At 46.0% G+C, this 8,093-nt stretch overlaps 1 long non-coding RNA gene across 1 annotated transcript; it reads right to left on the bottom strand.

The window, feature by feature from the left end:
- Positions 1–837: 837 nt before the first annotated feature.
- LOC113450832 (uncharacterized) lies at positions 838–6,241 on the bottom strand. The gene is made up of 5 exons (XR_015744024.1): positions 6,125–6,241; positions 5,742–5,809; positions 4,172–4,270; positions 2,264–2,362; positions 838–918 (listed from the first exon to the last, which is right to left on the bottom strand). It is a non-coding gene; the product is annotated as an uncharacterized LOC113450832 (long non-coding RNA).
- Between the last annotated feature and the right edge of the window lie 1,852 nt (positions 6,242–8,093).

Genomic DNA, 8,093 nt, shown 5'->3' on the forward strand with positions numbered 1-8,093 from the left:
TCAGTGAAATCAAGTTTGACACCCCTGGGATAGACCACAAGCCCAAGGATACAAACAGCCAAACTCAGCTCCATCAGGAAAGGGAGGGAGCAAAATAGCGCACTTACTTGTTCATCCTTATCTTCAATGGACACAATTTCAGCTTTGTGGGCAGCACAGCGCTTTACCCATTCTTCCTGCTGAAGCGTCTGGTCCCCAAAATAATACATTTTACCTCTATGGATTATCCAGTCTGTGGACAGTTTGGCTTGGAGGTCCGCTTTGAACCCAATCATGATTTTGATATGGGGAGAGAGAGAAAAGAGCAAGAAAAAACAAACAAACAAACCACCAAAATTTAAAAGAAGAACAGTTCGGTTAACACTTTCAACACAATTTATTGAAATGTGTGTTGTTGTTTTTTTAAGAAGAAAAACCCCGTCAGGATGTAACGAAACTTTAAGGCTGTTTCTTTCAGGAATAGACATAATTTGCAGTTCTGGATCCTATATTTCATACATTTTCTCATCAACATTTTGGGGTGGAATGTTCATGGCTTCCTAGTTTTTCATTAGAAGAGACTTGTACAGTAGTCCTCGACTTACAGCGGTAAATTTAGGGAGCACTCGAAGTCACAGAGGCACTGAAAAAAGTGATTTGAGAGCGTTTTTCAGGATTACGGCCATTGCAGCATCGCCCAAACTCAGAGGCTTGGCAACTGACTTGTATTTGTGACTGTGCAGAGCTTGGAATCCGAATCTGCGCAACGGGGGTGTTTTCTGAGGACCTTTGGGGAGGGGTTGAATAAATACCCTTAGAACAGGAGAGGGGAGGGGCAGCACACTGACTTACCAAGCTCGGCTTTAAGTTCTTGATGCTTTACAGTCAACAGCGCCAAAGGTAGGGCCAACTTCTCAACTTCCCAGATCAAATCGGTATCTGAAAAAAACGTGAGTAGCAGATCTTAACTGATCAGAATTTGTCTTCGAAAGAAAAACCAGAAAGTCCAGTTGCCTCTTGAAAAAGCACCTTTGGGATTTTAGAGGACCAGCCTGTGGCTTTTCCTGCCGGCTTCCCTATTGATGCTGCTCATGGGAAGCCAGCAGAACGGAGGTGGTATTCAGCCAGCTTGGACCGGTTCTGGAGAACCAGTAGCAGAAATTTTGAGTATTTCAGAGAACCGGCCAATGCCACCTCTGACTGGCCCCGCTGACCCCATCTCTTCTCTGCCTCCCACTGAGTCTCAGCTGAGTCTTTGGTTGCCCTGCACAGGAGAACGGAGCTGGAAAGCAGGTTCATGGGGTGGGGAGGGAAGGGGGATTTTACAGTATATCCTTCCCCTGCCACGCCCACAAAGCCACTCCCACCAAGCCACACCCCACCAACCAAGCCATGCCCAGAGAACCAATAGTAAAAAAATTATATTTATATCATCCGTGCTACTGTAGTACAAACTAGACGTTGAGAGAGAAAAATGTCTCTTTATCCATTGCTGTCTTTGGTGTCACCAAAACCAAAGGTCGTATTCAGCTGGTTCGGACCAGTTCTGGAGAACCGGTAGCGGAAATGTTGAGTAGTTCGGAGAACTGGCCAATTCCACTTCTGACTGGCTCCGCCAACCCCCATCTCTTCTCTGCCTCCCATCGAGTCCCAGCTGATCAGCTGGGTCTCCTTTGGTTGCCCTGCCCAGGAGAACGGAGCTGGAAAGCAGGTTAGTGGGGTGGGGAAGGAAGGGCGATTTTACAACATATCCTTCCCCTGGAGTGGGGTGGAAATGGAGATTCTGCGGTCTCCTTCCCCTGCCCTGCCCATCAAGCCCTGCCCATCAAGCCACGCCTGCCACGCCCACCACGCCACAACCACACAACCGGTAGCCCAAAAAATTTGAATCCCACCACTGCAGGAGAAGGTTGGCAGCGGCAACTACCTGACCGTGGGATGCTGCAACCCCGTTGTAAATGCAAGCTGGCTGGCTGCCAGTGCCTCAAACTTTGTTCAGGTGACCACAGGTGAGATTAGGATTAAGTTATCCCAGCCATTCTTCCCTTCTGCCATAACCCGTGTGGAAATGTGCATCTTCAGATATGGAGCTCTTGACGTCATGCCCCCGTGGGAGCCTGAATCCATGGCGGTAGTTGAGCGAGCATTTGTTGGGAACAAGCATGGAATCTGTGGAGCCTCATGTGCATTTGGGGGCAAAGTTGGAGCAATAACAGGGGAATTATACCTGTTCTCTGGCTGATTGGCTTTTGTGCCATGCCCCAGGTCATCACACTTTACATACCATTAAGCGAGGTATAATTTTCATCCAGAGATACCATATAATTCCTCATATTCACGACTGCTTTCCGAAGCGTGCCATGTTTTCGCTTTTCTATGAAACCTGTAATGGAGGTTTATTATCAGGTGGGCTTTTGGCTGACAGAATCTTGCTAAGTACAACGTGCCCAAAGAAAATATATTATATATAATATATTATATTATATATATTATTAATATATTATTAGGTATGATAAAGATTCTAAAACGGAAGGTTTCTATGATAAATTGATGGATTTAGATAAGATTTTGACAGGTACTGATGAAAAGGTGATTAAAAAATTGTATGGATATTTATTAGAAATTAAACTAGAAGAAGAACAAGTTAAAGAAACTATGATTGCTTGGGGGAAGAATTTTGGATATGGGGTTGATTTAGAGAAATGGCAAAAATTGTGGTTTCAAAATTATAAAATGACAATGTCAACTGCATATAAAGAAAATTTGTATAAGATGTTTTACAGGTGGCATTTTCCCCCCGACAAGAATAGCAGGAATGTTCAAGAATAAATCCGAAAAATATTGGAAATGTCATCAGACACCTGGCTCATATTACCATATGTGGTGGACTTGTGTGGATGCTAAATAATACTGGACTAAAATCCACATGTGGTTGGAAAAAAATGACAAAAAAACATATAGACTTGAAACCAGAGATATTTTTATTGGGAATTTTACCTGAAATATATAGTAAAGGCTTGAAATATCTGATTGTCAATGTATTAACAGCGGCTAGGATTGTATTTGCCAAAAACTGAAAATATATTTTGGTACGCTTCCTTTAAAGGTTTCTTCCCCGTGAAGTCATACCTTGAAATTATGACTGCTAAGGTAAATTGTCTTCGACTTAACAACAGTTTGTTCAGTGATCGTTCACAGTTACAACGGCACGGACGTCGAGAGGTGCCAATAAATGAACTGAAGTAAGTCGAGGATCGCCTGTTGTCCATGACTATCAGGTAAAGATGGTGAAAGGTCGTTGGCGACTTTTGGGCTAGGTCACAAACCCGGGAGTTTTTCCCATTCAGTTCATCTTTACATTGATGGCATGAAAGCTGGCAGGTATGGGCTTTGAGTTCACCCAGAGCCCATCAGCTCTGAATATGCCTCGCAGCAAGTCAGCTGGCCAGGTTACCTTAGCTCTGCTGCTGCCAGATCTGTATTTCTGCTTGTGTGCTGGCCGATGGTTTTGGAATGACTCAGCAGAGCTGAGGATGGATTCTGCAACAACTGCGGGGCTGCAGGATGGATTCTGCAACAACTGCGGGGCTGCTGGAGCTGGCTCTTTATTGATGTGGGGCATATTGTTAAAGTCGGTTGGGGCACATATAGGTGGTAATTGGGACTTAGGTTAAAACATGGTGAAGGTGACACCAGCTGGGGATCAGTTAGTGAGGGTTGGAATAGGGTAGGGATGTAAACATGTTATAGGGTTAATAGCATTTAGGGATAATGGGTTAGGCGTAGCCAGAATTAGAACTGCATATAGGCCTGAGTGTGTCTCTTGATAATGGTGATAAAAGGAAAGGGAGAAAACCCAATTCTAACCTTGCCTGGCTTTTAGCCATTCTTGCCTGATTGGAGTATTTGTTGTTTGATGCTATATTGAATAAACCATCATTGTCCTAAAGAGGAGCTGGAGTTTGGATTCATTTAAAGACAAACCTTCAATACTCAAGTACTGGCTGAGAGAAGGTTAGGGTTTTGAGTTTGCTCCTTCTCCTTTTATCACCATTATCACGAGACACACCCCGCCACTTTGTGAGGGACACAAGCACACCCAAACTATTCTAAACAATGTTTCAAAGTTTGCCTTGGAGGCTTGGGTGAGCCTCTAAAGGGATAAATCATGGGAGAGAAATTAAATACTTACTCAGCGTACCGATCCAAGAGGTGCAGAGAAACAGACAGAAGAGTATTACAAAACCAACAACTACAGATCGCTGGCTTCTGGTGGTTGGGGCGTTCAACACTGTGGTTAGGGAAAAGCAAACATTGGTTTAAAAACAACAACAACAACCATCCAGTAGCCGCAGGAAGGAACTTAATGTCCGTTGCTGTGACGCATTTTCTCTTGCTATGCGTCCCAAATCTACAACTGATCTAACTGACCTAATCTGGAGGATTAGGGTCTGACTCGTCTAAAGAAAAAAGGAATTAGGGGTGACATGACAGGACTACTCCAAGATCTAAGGGGCTTCCACAGAAGAAGATTATTCTACAAAACACCAGAGGGAAGGACAATAAACAATGAATGGAGAGAAGCAACCTGGAATTAAGAAGAAACTTCCTAACAGCGAGGACAATTAACCAGTGGAACAGCCTGCCACCAGAAGTTGTGGGAGCTTCATCACTGGAGGCTTGTAAGAAGAGAATGGACAACCATTTGTCTGAAATAGTACAGGGTCTCCTGCTTGAGCAGGGGGTTGGACTAGAAGACCTCCAAGGTCCCTTTCAGCTCTTCCATCCCATCCCATCCTATCCAAATTGTAATTATTTTTATTATTTCAACTGAGGATGGAGGTATTCTAGGAGGGAGGTTCAGAGTAGGCAACTGCTTCGTATTAGGGTCTTTGTGGAGAATGGAGCTTCTCTTTGCTTTACAGTTTCCCCCCAAAATGAAATGCAATATAATGAAACATCTCTGAATAAACTTTGGTCCTGTTGTCATGAGTGAACCTATTTGGGTACTTTGGGCCTGGAAGACCGAGCCTTCATTTTACACCTTGTTTTTCATTTTGGGGAGGAACCTTGCCCCCGTCCAGTCAGTATGGCAAGTGTGTATATTCATAGATTTTGTACTCTCAAATTGCAAATGGAGACGTGGGTACTCTATTTTTCTTATCTTCATTTTTAAGTGCTTTGGTTTTATTGTCTTGCGAACAGCTGCTGGGGTGCATCCACAGTTTCGTTGGACTTGTACAATGACAATAAAGTTCTTCTAATTCTAATTAATTCCGCAGATTCTCCGCCTATCCGAAATGTTGTATTTTGACTGAAGTTACTTGGGGGAGTAATGAAACATCTCCGTTTGAATAAACGGGGGTCCGGTTGCCATGACTGAACCTTTTATTGGTCCTCACCTTTACGACCATGACAGCATCTCGGCAACCACGGGATCAAAATTTGTGTTGCTTGGCAACTGGCCTGTATTTCTGTATCCCAGGTCGTGTGATTGCGATTGGTAAACCATCCGGCTTCCGACAAGCGGCAAGCCGGGTCCGTTTAACGAACGTGCGATTCATTTAACAAGTGCAAAAAAAAGAGTTAATAATAGGGGGGTGGGGCTTACTGAACAACAGTCTTGCTTCACTGTAGAAATTATGGCCGTAATGGACATAAGTCAAGGACTACTTGTACAGGGGGGGTGGAGAGGGGGCTGACTTTCTCATAGGGATTCTTTGGAAGAGTACAAGGTACGCAGTCAGAAAAAAACAGGTTACCTTCTGGCGGTGCTCTGGGAGGCATACTGTCTCTCAGTGCATGTCACAAACCATCTTGATTTCCGCAGCTAGAGAATGAAAGACAATATAAAAAAACAAAGCAATGTTGTAGCGGGCAACAAAATAGAATTACCGTATTGTCCAATGCGTAAGATGCTACTTTTTCTTTAAAATATTCATTTGAAAACGGGGAGGGGAGAAGGCCGCAGATGTCAGAAGAGCCTCCATCTTATATGCAGCTCTACCATTCTATTGCAGGCGCTTCGCGTTGCCACTCTAGGTTTCATCCAGCGGTGGGATGCTGCCAGTTTTGACAACCGGTTTGGTGAGCGCGCACTTTGCGTAATGCTGAAAATAGGGCATTTAGAAGCTCAGATACTTACCTTCCAAGTCAGCAATGGTAAGTAGAACAGCGAGGGGAGGAAAATTAACTGTGCCGCGCGATTGGGATGAGCTACAAAGCAGGAAATAGGGTAGGGGCAGGTGGGCGGGGGCGGCTGATAGTCAGAGCTACCGGATCACCCAAACCGGTCCGAACAGGCAGCATCCCATCACTGGTTTCATCTCTATTGTTTCTGTGATGCATTTCCTGTTCTTGTTGTGCTACTCGCTCTAACCAGATCGCTTCTGCCCATGTGATGGCTTGTAAGGTGCTTACTGCAAGAACCTACCCGAAACATGGGGGCATCTTATAGATGGAAAAATATAGTAGTTTCAGAATTGATTTAAATCTTCTGTCACAGATCTTGGGACCTTGAATGACCTGCTTCCAAAAGTTGTGGGTGCTCCAATGCTGGAAGTATTTAAGAAGAGATTGTCTAGGATGATGTAGGGTCTCCTTCCTGAGCAGGGGATTGGGCTGGATGACATCCAAGATCCTTCCCATGGTCTATACCTGTAGACAGAATCTTGCCAGAATGATCCACACAATCAGATGTCCCAACCTTGGCAATTTTAAGGCGAGTGGACTTCAGTTCCCAGACACAGCCATCTGGGTGAACTTGACTGCGCTCAACCCCTCATGACCTGGTCATCTCTCCGTTGCATTACTACAAAACACTCTCCATGGGACTACTCTATGGCAGTGGCCCCCAACCTTTTTTGTGCCACGGCCCGGTACCAGCATCACAAAATGATCTGCGGCCCGGTACCGGCATCAGCACGCATGACAAGGCAAGGCAAGCCAAGCGACCAGCCAGCCAGCCGTCCCCCACTTCTCCCTGCCACCTTCAACTCCTCCTTTGTATCTTTGTCGATGGGCTTCGCTTCGGGACGGCTTCGGGGCGGTCGCTCGGCTCGCCTTGCCTTGGGTGCTGAAACAATCCTCGTGCCTTAGTTTCATTCGAAGCCCCCCCCTCGATGAAACTAAGGTGCGAGGATTCCTTCAGGACCCAAACGCCGCTTTCCAACAGGAAAAGCTCACCCGGAAGCACTTTCTCGTCAAACAAGATGGTGGCGCCCAGCAAACCGGCGGCCCGGTAGGAAATGTTCCAGGGACCGGTACCGGTCCGCGGCCCAGTGGCTGGGGACCCCTGCTCTATGGAGTATTCAGAAGCTACACCTGGTGCAGACGTCAATGGTGTGGTCAGTTTTGGAGAGGGAAAAAAAAAGGCCAGGGTGACAAGTGACAGGTGTAGTTTAAAACAAAGATGGTTCTGGGACTGGAAGCGAAAACATATGAAGAATGGTTGCAGGAACTGGCTACGGTCTGTCTAGAGAAAAGAAGGACTAAGGGGAATGATGGCAGTATTCCAGTATTTGAGGGGCTACCACAGAGAAGACGGGGTCAGCTTATTCTTCAAAGTACCTGAAGGCAAGATAGGAAGCAACGGAGGGAAACTAATCAAGGAGAGAAACAACTTGGAATTAAGGAGAAACTTCCTAACAGCGAAGACAATTAACCAGTGGAACAGCCTGCCACCAGAAGTTGTGGCTGCCCTATTACTGGTGGTTTTTTAAGAAGACACTGGACAGCCATTTGTCTGAAATGGTGTGCAGGGGGATTGGGAGGGAGTAAACATTTCATCCAGGGTTTTTTTTTTAATTATTGGAATAGGCTAGTGCCGTGATGGTGAACCTATGGCACGCATGCCAGAAGTGTCCTGGTATGCCAACCGTCACCCATTGCTCTTCCAACCAGCTGTTCTTCACGTGTGCAGGAGCGCTGGAAACCGGAAGAGCAGCTCCCCGGCGTGCATGTGCACGCCGGGAAGCTGAGCTTCTGGTTGCGTGCACTGGCCAGCCAGACTTCACGTGCACATACACGCCAGAAACCGGAAGACCAGATGGCCAGCATGCACATACGCACCAGGGAGCTGCTCTTTCAGTTTCCGGTGCTCCCACGCACACACG

This window comes from Pseudonaja textilis, chromosome 6, assembly GCF_049901715.1.
Source record: "Pseudonaja textilis isolate UNSWEBS1 chromosome 6, rPseTex1.2, whole genome shotgun sequence".
NCBI lineage: Eukaryota > Metazoa > Chordata > Lepidosauria > Squamata > Elapidae > Pseudonaja > Pseudonaja textilis.